Here is a 15,644-nt window from a genome sequence, read left to right as displayed (position 1 = left end):
GTGTGTACGAGGTGGACGGAGCGGAGCCGCGCGTGTACGAGGTGTACGGAGAGGAGCCACGCGTGTACGAGGTGTACGGAGAGGAGCCACGCGTGTACAAGGTGGATGGAGAGGAGCCGTGTGTGTACGGGATGTACGGAGCGAAGCCAAGTGTGTACAAAGCATACAAAGCGGGCTTTTCCCACGGACACAGGAGTACACGGCGGAGCCCCGAGGAGCATTTTAAAACACACACATGATGTTCCACCGGAAGTGATGTGCTGGAAGCTGACCGGAAATGAGATAATTTCTTGAGGAGATTGTGAAGGAACCAGGAATGCTTCAGATCCATCACCGTGTCCTCCGACAGCGCAGACAGCAGGATCGCCTTGGAATCGGGGATGCCGGCCATGTGAGCGGATCATGATAGGTCCTGCACCGGGAGGCTCAGGTGGGCATTACAATGGGAGCCGGGCTGCTATAGTATCTTTGTAGAATCTTTCTTTATTTCTTTCTCTCTTTTTCTTTCTCTGTTCTTTCATTCTCTCTCTGTTCTTTCTTTCTCTCTCTAATCTTTCTTTTTTCTCTCTCTGTTCTTTCTTCCCCTCTTTCTTTCTTTTTCTTTCCTCTCTTTCTCTCTGTTCTTTCTTTCTTTTCTTTACTTCTTTCTTTCTCTCTCTGTTCTTTCTCTGTCTCTCTCTGTTCTTTCTTTCTTTCCCCTCTTTCTTTCTCTCTCTGTTCTTTCTCTGTCTCTCACTGTTCTTTCTCTGTCTCTCTCTATTCTTTCTTTGTCTCTCACTGTTCTTTCTTTCTTTCCCCTTTCTTTCACGCTCTCTCTGTTTTCTTTTTTCTCTCTCTCTCTGTTTTCTCTCTTCCTTAGTGCCAGTCAGTGTGCCCATAATGCCAGCCACTGTGCCCTCAGTACCAGTCAGTGTGATCAGCAGTGCTAAATGGGTGCGATTAGGTGTGGATATGGGTGTGACTAGTTGTGAAATGGGTGTGGTTGGGCGTGGCCAAAATTTGCTGCGCGCGCCGCAGTCTTTGTCCGTCTTTCCCTTCTTCAAAAGTTGGGAGGTATGATAGGGGCGGCTATGACCAGGGGGTCTGGTTGCCCAATAGAGAGCAGTTCTGCCAGGAATTCTGTCACCGTGCATACAAAAGGGGACAGAGATTTGGGAGGAGTACTGTACCTAAACGCAATAAATAGAACTGAGCTGAAATATTGGGCACAGCTGTGACTACATGTTATATAGTCGTGTTAATCTCCTCTCACTTCTTGTAAACTACAACTGTACAAAGATATTATATAGTCACCATGTGACTAGTGGGCCTGTGTAACTTCAAATGCCAGGGCTGAATTTTAGTCCCAGTCCGGCCCTGTAGCTGTGTATTGGATTTCTGAGCAATTGATGTATAGTATGCATTCAGCATTAAGAGTTTTTTATATTTTTTGTTTTAAAGGGGTTTGCCACCTTTGTGAATACTTTATTTTCTTAAATACATTTATCTTGGCTTGAAATCATTTTTACAATTAGGTTTCATTGCAAATTTTGCATTTTGTTAGTTTTACAGCCTATTTATTTCCCTGCATGTTTGACTGTAATGTGGTCTATGGTTATACAGTAAATCGTCTGAGATGAGCTCAGAAAAAGACAACTTAAAAAAGTTACAAACTTTCCTGTTAGACTGTCAGAATGCTCTCACTGACGGACTCTGAGAAAAAAAAAATATCTCTTGTTACTGCAGCTTTCCTCACAAACTGATCAGCACTTTTCTCCATAGAATGGCTGCTGGTGGAGGAACATGTCCATCAATCACCTCCAATGAAAAAGCTGCTGTCACCTGTAAGGTGTTTTACAATTGGAGGAGTGATGGACAGGTCTGGTCACATGTTCCTCCACCACCGGCCATTGTATGAAGAAAAGTGCTGATCAGTCAGTGAGGAAAGCTACACTAACAAGAGAAAGTGTCTGACCTCCTTACCTGAGTGGTGAGCTCATTCTCATAGTCTAACGGGAAAGTAACTCTTTTTTAATCTTTTTCTGTGCTCCTCTGAGTTGCTTTTTGGCCACGGATAACATTACAATTTGATGTTCGGGGAAGCAAAAAGAGTGTAAAAACAAAACAGAGCAAAACTGATAATGACACCCATTTGCAAAAATGATTTTTAGTGAAAATTTTTAGTGAAAATACATGTATTTAATAAAGCAATTGTCCTGAAAGGTGGCCAACAATATTTTTGCCTTCATAGTTCAGAGTCTTTTGTATGCCTTGTGTTAAACCTGTTTGGCTGCAATATGGCATTTCTGTATTTCTGCCATTTTACACTCTACTATGGTTCTCACAATGCAGCCTAAACTTCCCATAATGCATCTTGCTTTGCAGAAGAGAGGAGTTTCCTCACATTGTAACTGCTCTACTCTTATCTAATGTCAGGATGGAATACACCGCGTTCCAAATTATTACGTGAATGCTATTTTTCTCTCATTTTCCTAAATGGTGGATGCCAATGAGTTAGAATAATGTTCAAATCATCAAGCACTTGAGTATAAATCAAATTTTATTGGCCAAAACTACGAATGATAACAATATTTATTTCAAAACTAAAAAAAACTCAAAATGCACTGTTTCAAATTATCTTTTGCTTGAGGATACTCCAAAGATTCTCAATAGGGTGGAAGCCAGGGGAGGATGGTGACGAAGCCATGAGTTTCTCTCCTTTTATGTCCATAGCATCCAATGATTCAGAGGTATTCTATATACTTTGCCGAGGACATTGTTACACCTTCAGGGACCCTAAAGGGACCTGCTCTCTCCCCATGATCCTGCTACTTCCTTGCTAATGTTGCAGCCATGTTGGGACATCGTGGCCATCCACCACCCATCCACTACTTCATCCATCTACACCAGGAATTTCAAAGTCAAGGACACGGAAGGAAAAAATTAAAAGCTTGGATGACGTCATGGTCCATCATTGATATTTATGAAAAAAATATCTACAATTGAGGAAGTTTTCCCTTTTCATCAAATATAATGATGGAACTTTTCATATGGACACAAACTTAAAGAGGTTGTCCCATGAACAAAGTGCATTTTAATTTATAGATCTTATGATAAAATATTGGAAAAATATAATATGCTATGTCGGAGCAGTAAAAGGCACATGGCCCAATAAACTAATTTAAATATATAATAACAAAGTATCGAAAATGTTAAATAATGCAGAAAATAAAGTATGATGCCAATTGTACCCTTGTAGAAGGGAGGACCAGACTGCTACGGCTGCTGAAGCATTGGGTCCGGAACTGCTGGGGCCGAACCCACTGTTCCTGGGGGGAATGAGATTGCAGCCAGAGCAAGCCAATAACCAGGTTGAAGGGGGCATGGCCAGTCAGTGTGAGGTAAAATGGGTTTCGCGGCAACTGAAGCGGTCTTCCCACCAGAATGCTGATGAAGGGCAGACAGCAACCACTGTGAGGGAAGCGACAGGCCGCAGCATGAAGAGAAAGAACGGCATACTGAGAGAGACTCACCAAAACCGGTGGGTGCGCAGGGGAGCGTGCGATTGACAGAGCATCGCAGTACGAACGCCGGCTTGTTGTCTGATGCCACGCCGGGTAAAGCATTGCAGCGCAGTCCTTCAGGTCACGGCGGCTGCTCAAGGAGACCAGCGCTGAGAGGAATCTTGTGGAGAGCTCTACTCTCTTATTCCACAGATATATGGACTAGGGGTTCAGTAAAACCAGAGACTGTCTGCTGCCGCAAGAAGGCCCGTGTGCTAGTCGAGAGCGCCAGCAGACATTACACTGAACACTGCCGGCATTCTGCTACCCATGGGGCCTTCAGAGATTGCCAGGCTGCGTAGTCATGATAAGTGAAACCTTTAACAAGAGAATGTTTAGTTAACCGACTTTTATTTAGTTTTACCTTTGTACTCTATGTTTACCCTTTTATCTCCCTGTGAGGAGTTTTCCCACTGTTAAATAATTTAATATAGTTGATCCCTGCTCTGTAGCATTTGTGTTACTGCATCCCAGTACCTGCTTATTACACCCCCACTGACCCCCATCCTGGCAATGTATGGTGACCCTATCACAGTTTGATTCTCCAACTGTAATCCCCACACAGCCATCCACAAATTTAAATCTATCCCATAGTCCTCCATACAGTATAATGGCCAAACATAGTCCTCCATACAGTATAATGAACCCCACATAGTGTGCCATAAAGTATAATGGGCCCCCCACAGTGTGCAGTACAGTTTTATGGGTCCCACATAGTTGTCCATATAGTATAATGGCCCGACATATTTCTCCATGCAGTATAATGGCCCCATATAGTCCTCCATACAGTATAATGGCCTCATGTAGTCCTCCATACGGTATAATGGCCCCACATAGTGCTCCATGCAGTATAATGGGCCCCACATAATGTTCACTACAATATAATGGCCCCACATAGTGTTCCCTACAGTATAATGGGCCCACATAGTGCTCCATACAATATAATGGCCCTACATAGTCTCCAATACAGTATAATGGGCCCCATATATTGCTCCATACAGTATAATGGGATGCAGATAGTGCTCCATACAGTATAGTGGCCCCACATAGTCCTCCATACAGTATAATGAGCCCCATATAGTGCTCCATATAATATAATGAGCTGCACAAAGTGCTCCATACAGTATAATGGCCCCACATAGACCTCCATACAGTATAATGGGCCCCATAAAGTGCTCCCTGCAGTATAATGGCCCCGCATAGTCCTCCATACAGTATAATGGGCCCATGAAGTGTTCCATACAGTATAATGGCCACACATAGTCCTCCATGATGTGGTGGGGCAGCTTTATACTTTTTTGATCAAAATAGTGTTTACCAAGTACCCTATGTTATTTAATGCACTTGCTTTTTTAATTATTTATTTTCATTAGGGTATATACACACACTATTTTTTCCTTGGGTTTTGATAGTCCTCCATACAGTATTATGGGCCTCATAAAGTGCTCCATACAATGTAATGGGCTCCACGTTGAGGGTAGCGCAAAGTACTGCAGTCTGCAGGTGCTGGAAAAGGTCAAAGAGTTCCGGCACCTGCCCACAGCAGTAACTCTGCTCTGCCCTCAACATGGGGTGCCGGGGAGCCTGTGTGGATGATGCAGGGTCGCGCCAGACCAAGAACAGCAACACCCATCAGACCGGACCACCCGCAGGAGAGCATAATGAAAGCTATTTTTCAGTTCTTCCAGGTCAGGTTGGGGGCTTATATACAGCATTATAAAATGCTGTATTTAAGCTCTGAAAAGTGATGGCCGCATCTTATATTGCCAAATGAAATGAAATAAAAAGATTTCTATGGAGCAATATAGAACATAAACCTCTTTTGAGTATTATTTAGGAGTCCTGCTCATCAAAGTTTGGTCCAGTTAGCAGCCCAATTAGTATAAACATGTTGTCATTTTTAAACTCATGTTGATAAACATGAGTTTAAAAAATGTACTGAGAACACAGGTTTGGATGTGTTGGATGAGCTTAATTCATATTTTTATCTTGCCTGTACATCCTTTTTCTATAGTGGTTGGAGGAGCATCCCAAAAGGTAACTCTAGAGTTGCTTTTTACCAAGGAAAATGATAGAAGTGAATAGAAAAATAGATGTCTATAATTATCTTTTGTTAGGAAAATTCTTGTTATATTGTGTACCTTGAAAGGAGAACCTAGGATGCACCACGTTTTAAGGGAATCTGTCACCCCTTTTTTGAATATGAGCTGCCGGCACCAACATCAGGGGCTTATCTACAGCATTCTGTAAAGCTGTAGATAAGCCCCCGATGAAACCTGAAAGATAAGAAAAAAGAGTTAGATTATACTCACCGGGTGGGGGGGGTTTCGGTGGGTGTCGCGGTCCGGTCGGTCCAGCGCCTCCCATCTTCATACGATGCCGTCCTCTTCTTTCCTTCCTGTCAAAGCTCGTGCGCAGGCGCTGGACCTATCCCGGTGCCTGCGCACTGCAGGACTCTGCTCTGTCCTCAACAGGGCAGAGTAGTGCGCCTGCGCAGGAGCCACGACAGGAAGGAAAGAAAAGGACGTCATCGTATGAAGATGGGAGGCGCCGGATCGGACGGCGACACCCATCGAACCGGACCGCCCCCCTGGGTGAGTATAATCTATCTATTTTTTTCTTATCTTTCAGGTTACATTGGGGCTTATCTACAGCATTACAGAATGCTGTAGATAAGCCCCTGATGGCAGTGCCGACAGCTCATATTCGAAAAAAGGGTGACAGATTCTCTTTAAAGCCATCCATATGCTTTTTTTTGGTTGGCAAAACCTGACACTTTCAATAAAAGAAATCTAATGTTTATGGGGACTATCAGCAATAATTTTATTGAGGAACACAAACTGGACTAATTAAATATTGTGCATCTCACCTTCCCTCGTGGAGATTAATATGCAGTTTTATTGAAGCTCTGAGGGTTAAGTTGGCGATGTGCAGTGTTACTTTTCAATGGAAGATTGTTCAGCTAGCAGTAATCTTATGTTCAGCAGCAGAACTGTACTTATTATTGAACCATTTCTATTATATACGGTAATAACTCAAAGAATGAACATAATTCAGTAGGTTTCCTACAATGCCTTGGAAGGCTACAAGCAACTCACTGAGATATCATGATGAGCCATAGTAAATCATAAACTCAACTCTGGTACAATGTGTATATACCACTGTATACAACGTATCATATTTGTGCTTAATACTACGCGTATCTATTGTATCTGCTCAGATTCTCAGATTGTATAGTATACCAAGTCCTCTTTCAAAGCTGTAACTTTAGATTTGGAAGCCAGAATTTGTTTTATCTAAATTTAGATCCACATTTTTTCATGTCTAAGTTAGGTAGTTTGGGTATGTCTTGTACAAGGCTAGGAGACCAAGCAATACCCCTGTCCTGCTTCTTATTTCTCACCATTTAGCATTTAATTTGAAAGTCTGATGTATGGGACCAAGGCAATACCATCATCATATATATTATTATTTAATAATTATATAAATATATATACGTATACATGTATATATGCAAAGTAAAAAATATAGATGTCAATCTGTTCTGCTCATATGTGCAACAGTGAGAGGCTGCAGTATCACAGATGAAATTATTTTATTAAGGTTTAGGCATTGAACATGGCATATACCAATGTTTCCACTTCTACACGAAGTAGACTATATACATATATTGTGACAAAATATAACAAAAGGAAATTTAGAATGAGCTGATGGCAATGATATAAATATGACAAAGTTCTGCATAATTTCTACAGAAAGTAAGTGCTGACAAAGTATGATTCTCGGAAGAACACTAAAGATACCTATAAAAATATGGCATTGGATATGAAATATTCAAAATTGGGAAAGTTGAGCGGAGATATACAGGTAATAAAATGCGTGAACCTCCTGCCGACACAAACCAAACTGTGTAGGGATTACAACGCATACCTAATTTATGATAGATGCTTTGGGCACAAAACTTCATGAGTTAGAATATCCTATGTCGATACATAGGCTGTTTCTTAAAGACAATTCTATTTTACAATTTAATATATTTATAGTTTAGCTCAATAATTTATTCCTGTAGTAAAAAGTCGTTGTTTTAGCTGGACAGCTTGAGCAATCCACACCCATTCTAGCACTCACTCCAGTATGGAGTGTAATGTATTCTGTAACTTGCGTTATAATAAGACATTCGGTACTCTTAGTCAGCCATTGAGACAGCTGATATAATTTTTTACAATAGATATTAAGGTGCCTCATTCTATTTAGCACAGTGTTTTTGCTGTAAAATAAACCTTGAATGGGTGTCCCCATAGTGCTTTGAATTGGTTGTACTCCACCAATCCTGATTATTTAATTCTCTCCCTTGTCCCCCTATGTTTTTGGTAATAAGTTTGGCGATTAAGAAACCCCTCTTCACTCAGCCATGGGAACCCATAATGGATCCCATATTCTTGCACGCTTTGAAGGAAAACTGAATTTACTTTATTGCGAATATATTATACTAAAACAAAAAAGCAGCATCTATTGATATTTATACAACCATCCGGAAGAATTATTTGAAAAGAGTGTTAAGTGTACCAATTAATAAATCTATCAGTATGAGTCCATAATGCATCAATAATTTAAAAATCACCAACAGGGAAAACAGGACTTGGTGGTATTGAAACAACAACTTTATTAATTATTATCAGAAACCCACTTCAAAAAAGATAGTAAAAGAATGGTGGCCGCTTAGTTGAGTTCATACAGTGACACACGTATTGAGACCTATAGATATAGCAGCCTGAACCAGGGAAGGAACTCATCAAAGCCTATGCAGTATGTCAAGTAATAGTCAGATGCACCAATGGCAAGACAAAAATAGCAGTAGAGAGCAGTATAGATAAAAAATCAACAGTAAAAAACACATGTGGCAGGAAATGCCCCTAAACTTATCAGTGTTTATATTCTGTAAATAACATGCGTAAACAGGGCAAAACCCCCTAACAAGCATGGTTCCAATTGTAGTACACTATCCCCTAGAGATGAGAGAATGGATTCACTGGACCCCGGTTTAGCAACCAGGTCAGTATTCCATGATGACTGGATGGTAAACTTGGTCAGAAACCCTGGACGGGAACCCTGTGAGTCACCACTTGACTGACAGCATACATGTCTCTTCTTTGTATGAGATGTTGTATGCGTCACATAGCAATGATGACATTACACCAGACAGGAAAATCCAAAAAGACACTAGGAATGCCATCAATTAAGTGGCAATTTGCAGTTATACCCTCCAGTGGTCATGGAATACTGACCTGGCTGCTGGACCAGGTCCTGCAAATCGATTCTCTCATCTTAACTCCCCACTCCTACTACTGTGGTCAGAAATTGATATCTAGGTAAATGCATACCAGCAAAAGAAAGTAACCCTATTATTCACAAAGTAATCCACCACTCTGACATATGTTTCACTGCATAGTCTTTGTTTGGAGGTTAGTCAGTGGAAACATGAATAAATATGCAAAAATTGTGAAAGTGAATTCTTTCTACATACACCACAATAGAACATTTATCCATTTTTTAAGTCATCAATATGTACCCATAAAAATGCCAAAATGCAATTACTTTTGCATAATACAAAGTCAAGTCAATTAAAAAGGAAAAAAATAGTTTAGTAGACAGGCAAAAAGCAAACAAATAAAGTAGGCAATAACCCCTTTGTCTCGAAGCCTGTTTTCACTTTCCCAACCAGGCCAAATTTTACAATTCTGACCAGTGTCACTTTATGTGGTAACAACTTTGTAAACGCTTCAACAAATCCCAGTGATCCTGAGATTGTTTCTTCGTGACACTTTGTACTTCATGCTAGGGGTAAATTTAGGCTGAAATTTTCTGTGTATATTTGCTAAAACATCATAATTGTGTTGAAAATTTCACTATTTTCAATACTTTTTGACACTACACCTCTTGAAAAATTCATCTTGTGGTGTAGTGAGCATTTTTAACCCTCTGGCGATTGTATAACATTGGGCTAAATCAAGGGAAACTTACCATCTTTTCTAAAATGTTACTTTGGCCCCAAGTTGACAATTTTCAAAAAGGGTGGCATCTGCTAATGATAAGATTCTATATGGATGGGAGTAGGAAGGAGCTAGATGCAAAACTCCTCCCTCCCCCTCCTATCTAGATAGAATTTTATCAATAGTGTTCACTGAATAGAGATTTTACCTCGAAATTGAGAATTTTGATAATGACCAATTAGTGATGAGTGAGTATGCTCGAAACTCGAGATTTCCGAGCATGCTCAGGTGATCTCCAAGTATTTTGGGCATGCTCGGAGATTTAATTTGTGTCGCCACAGCGGCATGATTTGCGGCTGCTAGACAGCTTGAATACATGTGGGGATTTCCTAACAGGCAATCCCAACATGTATTCAGGCTGTCTAGCAGCTGCAAATCATGCCGCTACGGTGACAGAAACTAAATCTCCGAGCACGCCCAAAATACTCGGAGAACACCCGAGCATGCTCGGAAATCTCGAGTAACGGGCATACTCGCTCATCACTATGACCGATCAATTTTGGCAGAGAAAGAAGCAAAGTTTTCCGATATATTACAAAGTTGCTTATTTTCATGTGTACTGAAATAAGAATGAAAAGAACGATTATGCTTTGAGGCCTAAACAAGGCTGTTCATTGTGGGGTTAAATTCAATTTAGAAAAATCATGTGCAAGTGCTGATTACCAAGTAACCAAAGATACACTATAAAGAAATTATGATTGATTTACCTAAAGTGCTATAAGTATGTACATACCACATACCGTACCATGATGGGATGCGCCAAATTACAAAATAACTTGCCTGCACTGAAAAAACACCACTTCTACTTCTGCATGTGAATGTAGATGGAAACATAGTAAAGGACGAGTTTAAAAAAAACAAACTCTGTTCTTGTTTCACTGCATCTAAGATGAGTGGCAAAAGAAACAACACTATATGATCTTTGTATACTGCATAGTGAGCACAATATATGGTCGAGAGGAGGGTTCAATAATGAGGTAGTAAAGGACAATATGTGTAAAAATCACGATCTTTTATAAACTATTACCCTATCACCATATCCCAAAGGACCTTAAAATACATCTCATCAGTTTCATGTCCATTCTCTAATCACTTTGTGAGATGTAGCAGTGCTAAGTTTGTCTTGCTGTAGCTCATTATTGTGCCACGTTTTCTTTCATAGCCCCTTAGATAGAGCTACTATCTGGATCTCTGCTGTTATGTCACATTTAGTATTTATTAGAGGGTTATACTTGCTGGGGAACTATGTACTCTAATGCACGGTGCCGTTAGCTTTACCAGCATGAGACACAATGCCATAAGTGATGATCAATTAGAAATAACTTGGAACAAAGTATGTTACAGCGTCTCACATGGCACCTAAAGCCCTTTCTAATGTGAGATTAGTTTATTGTAATGGTGTATTTATGTGAGGGGGGGATCAAGTGCCTTTATCATTTCTTACACTAATTGAATGCCTACACCGCGCTCCATACTCTATTTTGATATAATTAGATTCTGCCAATCCTTGCTGGTTTTTATTTAACAGTGGGTGATACAATGCAACAAGTCAAGGAGCAATGCAGCTCTGAGATCCCGTAGCAATTTGCCACTAGTTTACATGGAACCGGATGACTCATGTTGCTAATTTTATTCTTGGTAACAAGAAAGACAACATTCTGTGGCAAAAGAAAATTCATGTTTTATTGGTAACTAAGCAGACTAGGCAGTTCTATGCTCAATGTAAATGCAACGTCTCCTACAGCTCAGTCTAAAACTGATCAGGTATCCATTATCTGGAAAACAAAACCCAAACTATTCAATATAGGGTGTACAAAAATTGGTGCCAGGGAAGGTTTCCTGCTGGCGTTTACCCAAGGAAAAACAGGCAAATGTGCTCATCTTGGGTGACGTGCGGGTGTTACTTATGCTCACCCATTCTGTATATGTGGATTCATATTTACTTGTCCTTGTCTGTGTATTAATGCAGATTTTTCTTGCTTTACATAACATATGTACACCAACTGTTATTCTTCAAAATGGATAACACCCATTCCATCTGGTTCTACTAAGATATATTTCATTCACCTTCTGTAGCATCTGAAACATTGTATTTTTTGTCAGGTTTATTTAGTGCATTGTACTCAATTATTTCCCAAACTATTCCACTTTTTCCTCTTTACACTGAAACTCACAAACCGCAGCAATGCAAACGCTCACCCACCATTGAAACCTATAAAATCCTGAATATTCACTACCAAAATAGTCAACAAGCAAAAATACCCTTCCTGCCACAACATTACTATTTCAGCTCTTTCCTCACTCTGTTGTGGATTGTAAACCCTCATGGCACAGTTTTCCCTCAATCTGTGCTGTCGCCCTACTGTCCTCTCAATAGGTCTTTCATTCATTTAGTTGATATTTGTTGTACTTATACTCTTTGTATTTACCCCACTGCTATGTCCAACACTATGAAATAAATGGTAACATAAAAGAAAAAAAAATTACACTGAAATTTAGATTTGAATTATATGTGGCTGTAAAAAGAAATGGACTTTCATGGTAGCCGGTAAAGAGTAAACTCACAGAAACTGAAATGAGAAGGATTTATATGGGTGACTAATAGTATCCTAAGAGAGTGTTATTTAGAGTACTAATAGGGACCACTATTTCACAAGTGAGAGCAATTAAAAGTAAAAATAACTTGAATGGGAAGTTTTATTATAATTGTACATGGCTATTTGTTTTACATTATATGCACATTATCTGAGAAATGATGTTCACGCTATCTTTGCATAGTGACAGATGTACATAACGGCTGTATACAACGGGTATACATATTTTACAGGATACATTTTGTTTAATCAGTGTGACAGTAGCGGTGTATGGGATCAGCCACAAATATCAGGATGCCATTATAAAGTGAACGGCTCCCATAGAGCAACGCAAAGTTTATTTTAGATCAATCTGTATTGTGTTCTGTTCTAGTCCAGCTCCTCTCTTTAAGGAAAGCACCTTTCTCAGAAAGCGGAATTGTTTTCTTATCTTGGATCAGTATCAAGTTTTCATCATGTTCCATTTTAATTCTGAACATTATTTTTTTAAATTATTCTTGATACAAGCCAGCTATATTTATGCCATCAATGTAAGTTATATCGACTATTTAATAAAAATTAAAAACAAAATTATCGTTAGAAGGGTAAAAGATGCTGTAATGTTCCTTTAAAATAAATGCTATCTCCTATAATGTGTGTATAATGATGCAGTTCAGGGTACCTGACACTTGCTGCAGCCTGATAGAAGAGAGTAGAAACAATAGTCTATCTTCATCAAAGTGAGTGATGGAGTCTGGATGGAATCTAGAAGTCATAGTATCCATAATAGAAGCAAGCACATGGCAGGCTGCTGCTTACCTACCCTGCTTGTGCTGGGCATGCTGCTGCCGCTGCGTTCAGGTTCCCTCCAGCACCTTGGAGAGCGCCGCTCTCTGCCCATAGGACGAGCCTTCTGCACACTGAGCTCTGCGATCAGCACCGACTCTCTGGAAAGTCCTCTGCAGCTGCACCTCCTTCGCTGGCAATCCAGACTCCTCACAGCCTGCTCTTGTTATATAGCTAATGTACCTGCCCTCTGCATACCAAGGCACCTAATTGTGCTGCAATGTCTTGGAGTGAAGTCCAGCACAGCTACAGAACCAAGTGCAAAAGATCCATAGACTAGGTATAAAGTCAATGTTAGATCAATGACACTTGGGTTCTGGAATACATATGCGCTGATTCAGCTTAGGCATATCTAAGAAAATCAACAAGGTGCTACATTTTGTAGGCTTGTGTCCAAATACATTCTAAGCAAGATCCAACTAGCTGGACTATCCGTAGCTAAGAACTGTCAAAGACTAGCCTACTTTGGCTTTCCATATTCCATATCCTAAAATGCTTCTGCACCTGTTTAGCAGGACCTGTACCAAAAGCACTGGCACTTTACGGTCACCTGGCCACTTCTGATCCTTCTTTATAGGGATAATGGATTGACAAAAGGCAAGAACTTTGTTACTTTACAACCCTAATATCTGCTTCTGGTCTTTCTGTGGATTATGAAGTTTCTATGGAATATCATGCATTATAATACGTGATAGAAAACTGCTTTCTCTGTTCGAAACTTCTAAGCAGTCTTATGTTCTTGCCACTTTTAGATACAAGAGTGATCAAAAAAAGTGACAGATGGGATAGGCAATCTAAATGAGAAAAAGATCCAGCTCACCATCATAGGATTCCCATATAGTTCAGAGCACGGAAGGCGACTATGCCTGGATCCAGTCGGTGGTAGAAAATCCAGCTTCACAAACTTGTTTTTTTTTTTTAAATATATTTGTTCTTTATTAGTGAATAATAATAATCCAGTGAAAATAGTTAAAATTCCAAATTCTCAGGGTGGCTACAGGATCCATGGAGAAGGCATAGCATAGATCTATGAGTTTCAGGTGTGTGACCCCCTTAGTCAGGACTCTGGACACAAACAGCTGGGAGCTGCTGATGAACAGATTTTGCCCATCAAACTTCAGCAACGCCGAGCTAATTGCTCTCTGGCATTGGAAACTTGTACAGTATAATGGAAACACTTATATACAGTAGCTAAGGTGTGTATACAGAAGCTGGAGGTATGGTACTTGTATATGACATTCCAGCTCTATCCTATATAGAAGCTATAAACACATATTTACTCCTACATTCAAATCACATTTTATTACAAGATCTAAAGGGAGGTGTTCAGCTGCCATATTATGCTAGCTACACATTAATGAACAGAGTATAGCCAAAACAGATTCAGGTCCCCTTCTTTTATCCATTTTATTAATCCTATAGTGAACATAAGGGTTGTCATATTTCAGCGCAGCCTTTGATAAATCATTAACATATCATCTCCTTTGCCAGACTTCAGATTGTCTGCCAGTATTTATCTGTGTTCGTCTTCATACATAGCCTCAAATACGCAATTAGGCAGTCAGGGAGGCCAATGATTCCTATTAAATGTCCAATATTAAGATACTACTCATATTCTAAATCATAGCCAATCATCATATCACTTTACTCCTAATATACAGAAAGTTATCCTGAGTAACAAATGGCACAAAGTAACATCCCCAGGCACTAACAGCCAAAGTCTAGTCATCACTTAAGCTTACCCTAAATATTATCAGCGCTTAAGGCATTGTTTAATGCTATGGAAAAAGGATCATGAGACTGTCAGGTTTCAGATGGACAGTCCCCTCTCACAGCTTGTTAAAATCAGATTTCCAGTCCATGTGATTGAGAACTAAGCCTTTATTCTGAATAGCAGTGCTAATATGTTTCACCAAAGATTATCATCAAGCCTACAGTAGAATTGTCTTAGTAGGTCAAGTGTTGATCTGGCAATAAAATAGAAAAACTTACATCATATTACGTCCAGAGAATAGGGAACTTCTAAAGGTTTCTTTATTTCCCAAATGACTGTCATTAGGCATAGAGAGTGGAGGCAATGCAGCCTGTTTGTTCGTTTTTTCTTATTTTCTTCATACTTTGTTTTAGGGCTAGCTCTTCTCTCTTACTATAGTGAGCTAGTAAAATCCAAGAATCATTGAATCCATCCCTTTCATCATTACATAAAAGTGTATACATAGACTAATAGATTTGCAGACATCTCACAACTCCTCTTACTAATTCAACATTCCTTTTTAAAACAAACAAGAAGTTTAAGCTTAAAGCCATACTGAAGTCTAAGGTCCTTGCACTGTTGCAGCAATTTCTTATGCAAAGCAAATAGGCACTTACCTGTGCTGTGAAGAGGCAGACAGTTCAATGACTCTATGGATCCTCTCCTACATCCAGACACTTGGACGGTATAAGGACAAGTAAGAGTTAGCAGTACTCACCTCCTGCAAGCTTCCCTTTCCCTTCTTTAGAAAGAGTTTTCAATGTGTGCTCTCTTCTTCAGTGTACACAATGGGGGATTTCATTGAATGACTCTCCCACCCCTTCTCTTTCTCCCTCCCCTCTTATTTACTCTCCACCCTTCTTCCACTCAAATGAGAAGA

At 39.9% G+C, this 15,644-nt stretch overlaps 1 protein-coding gene across 5 annotated transcripts in view; it reads right to left on the bottom strand.

Annotated features, from left to right (window-relative positions):
• NOS1 (nitric oxide synthase 1) overlaps positions 1-15,644 on the bottom strand; it is a 558,783-nt gene that overhangs the window by 178,056 nt on the left and 365,083 nt on the right. The window contains exon 1 of one of the 5 annotated variants that reach the window (XM_073560364.1): positions 15,483-15,591. The exons of 3 other annotated variants lie outside the window; for them this stretch is intronic. The gene's annotated coding sequence lies outside the window, so the exon portion shown is untranslated. Of the gene's footprint in view, positions 1-12,988; positions 13,220-15,482; positions 15,592-15,644 lie in introns of those variants that run through there. One more of the 5 variants, XM_073560433.1, reaches the window with a different exon arrangement.

This window comes from Dendrobates tinctorius, unplaced genomic scaffold (genome assembly GCF_039654945.1).
Source record: "Dendrobates tinctorius isolate UK_male_01 unplaced genomic scaffold, ASM3965494v1 ptg000003l, whole genome shotgun sequence".
NCBI lineage: Eukaryota > Metazoa > Chordata > Amphibia > Anura > Dendrobatidae > Dendrobates > Dendrobates tinctorius.
Note: the sequence above shows the minus strand (reverse complement) of the source record. Positions and strands in the feature narration are given on the sequence as shown.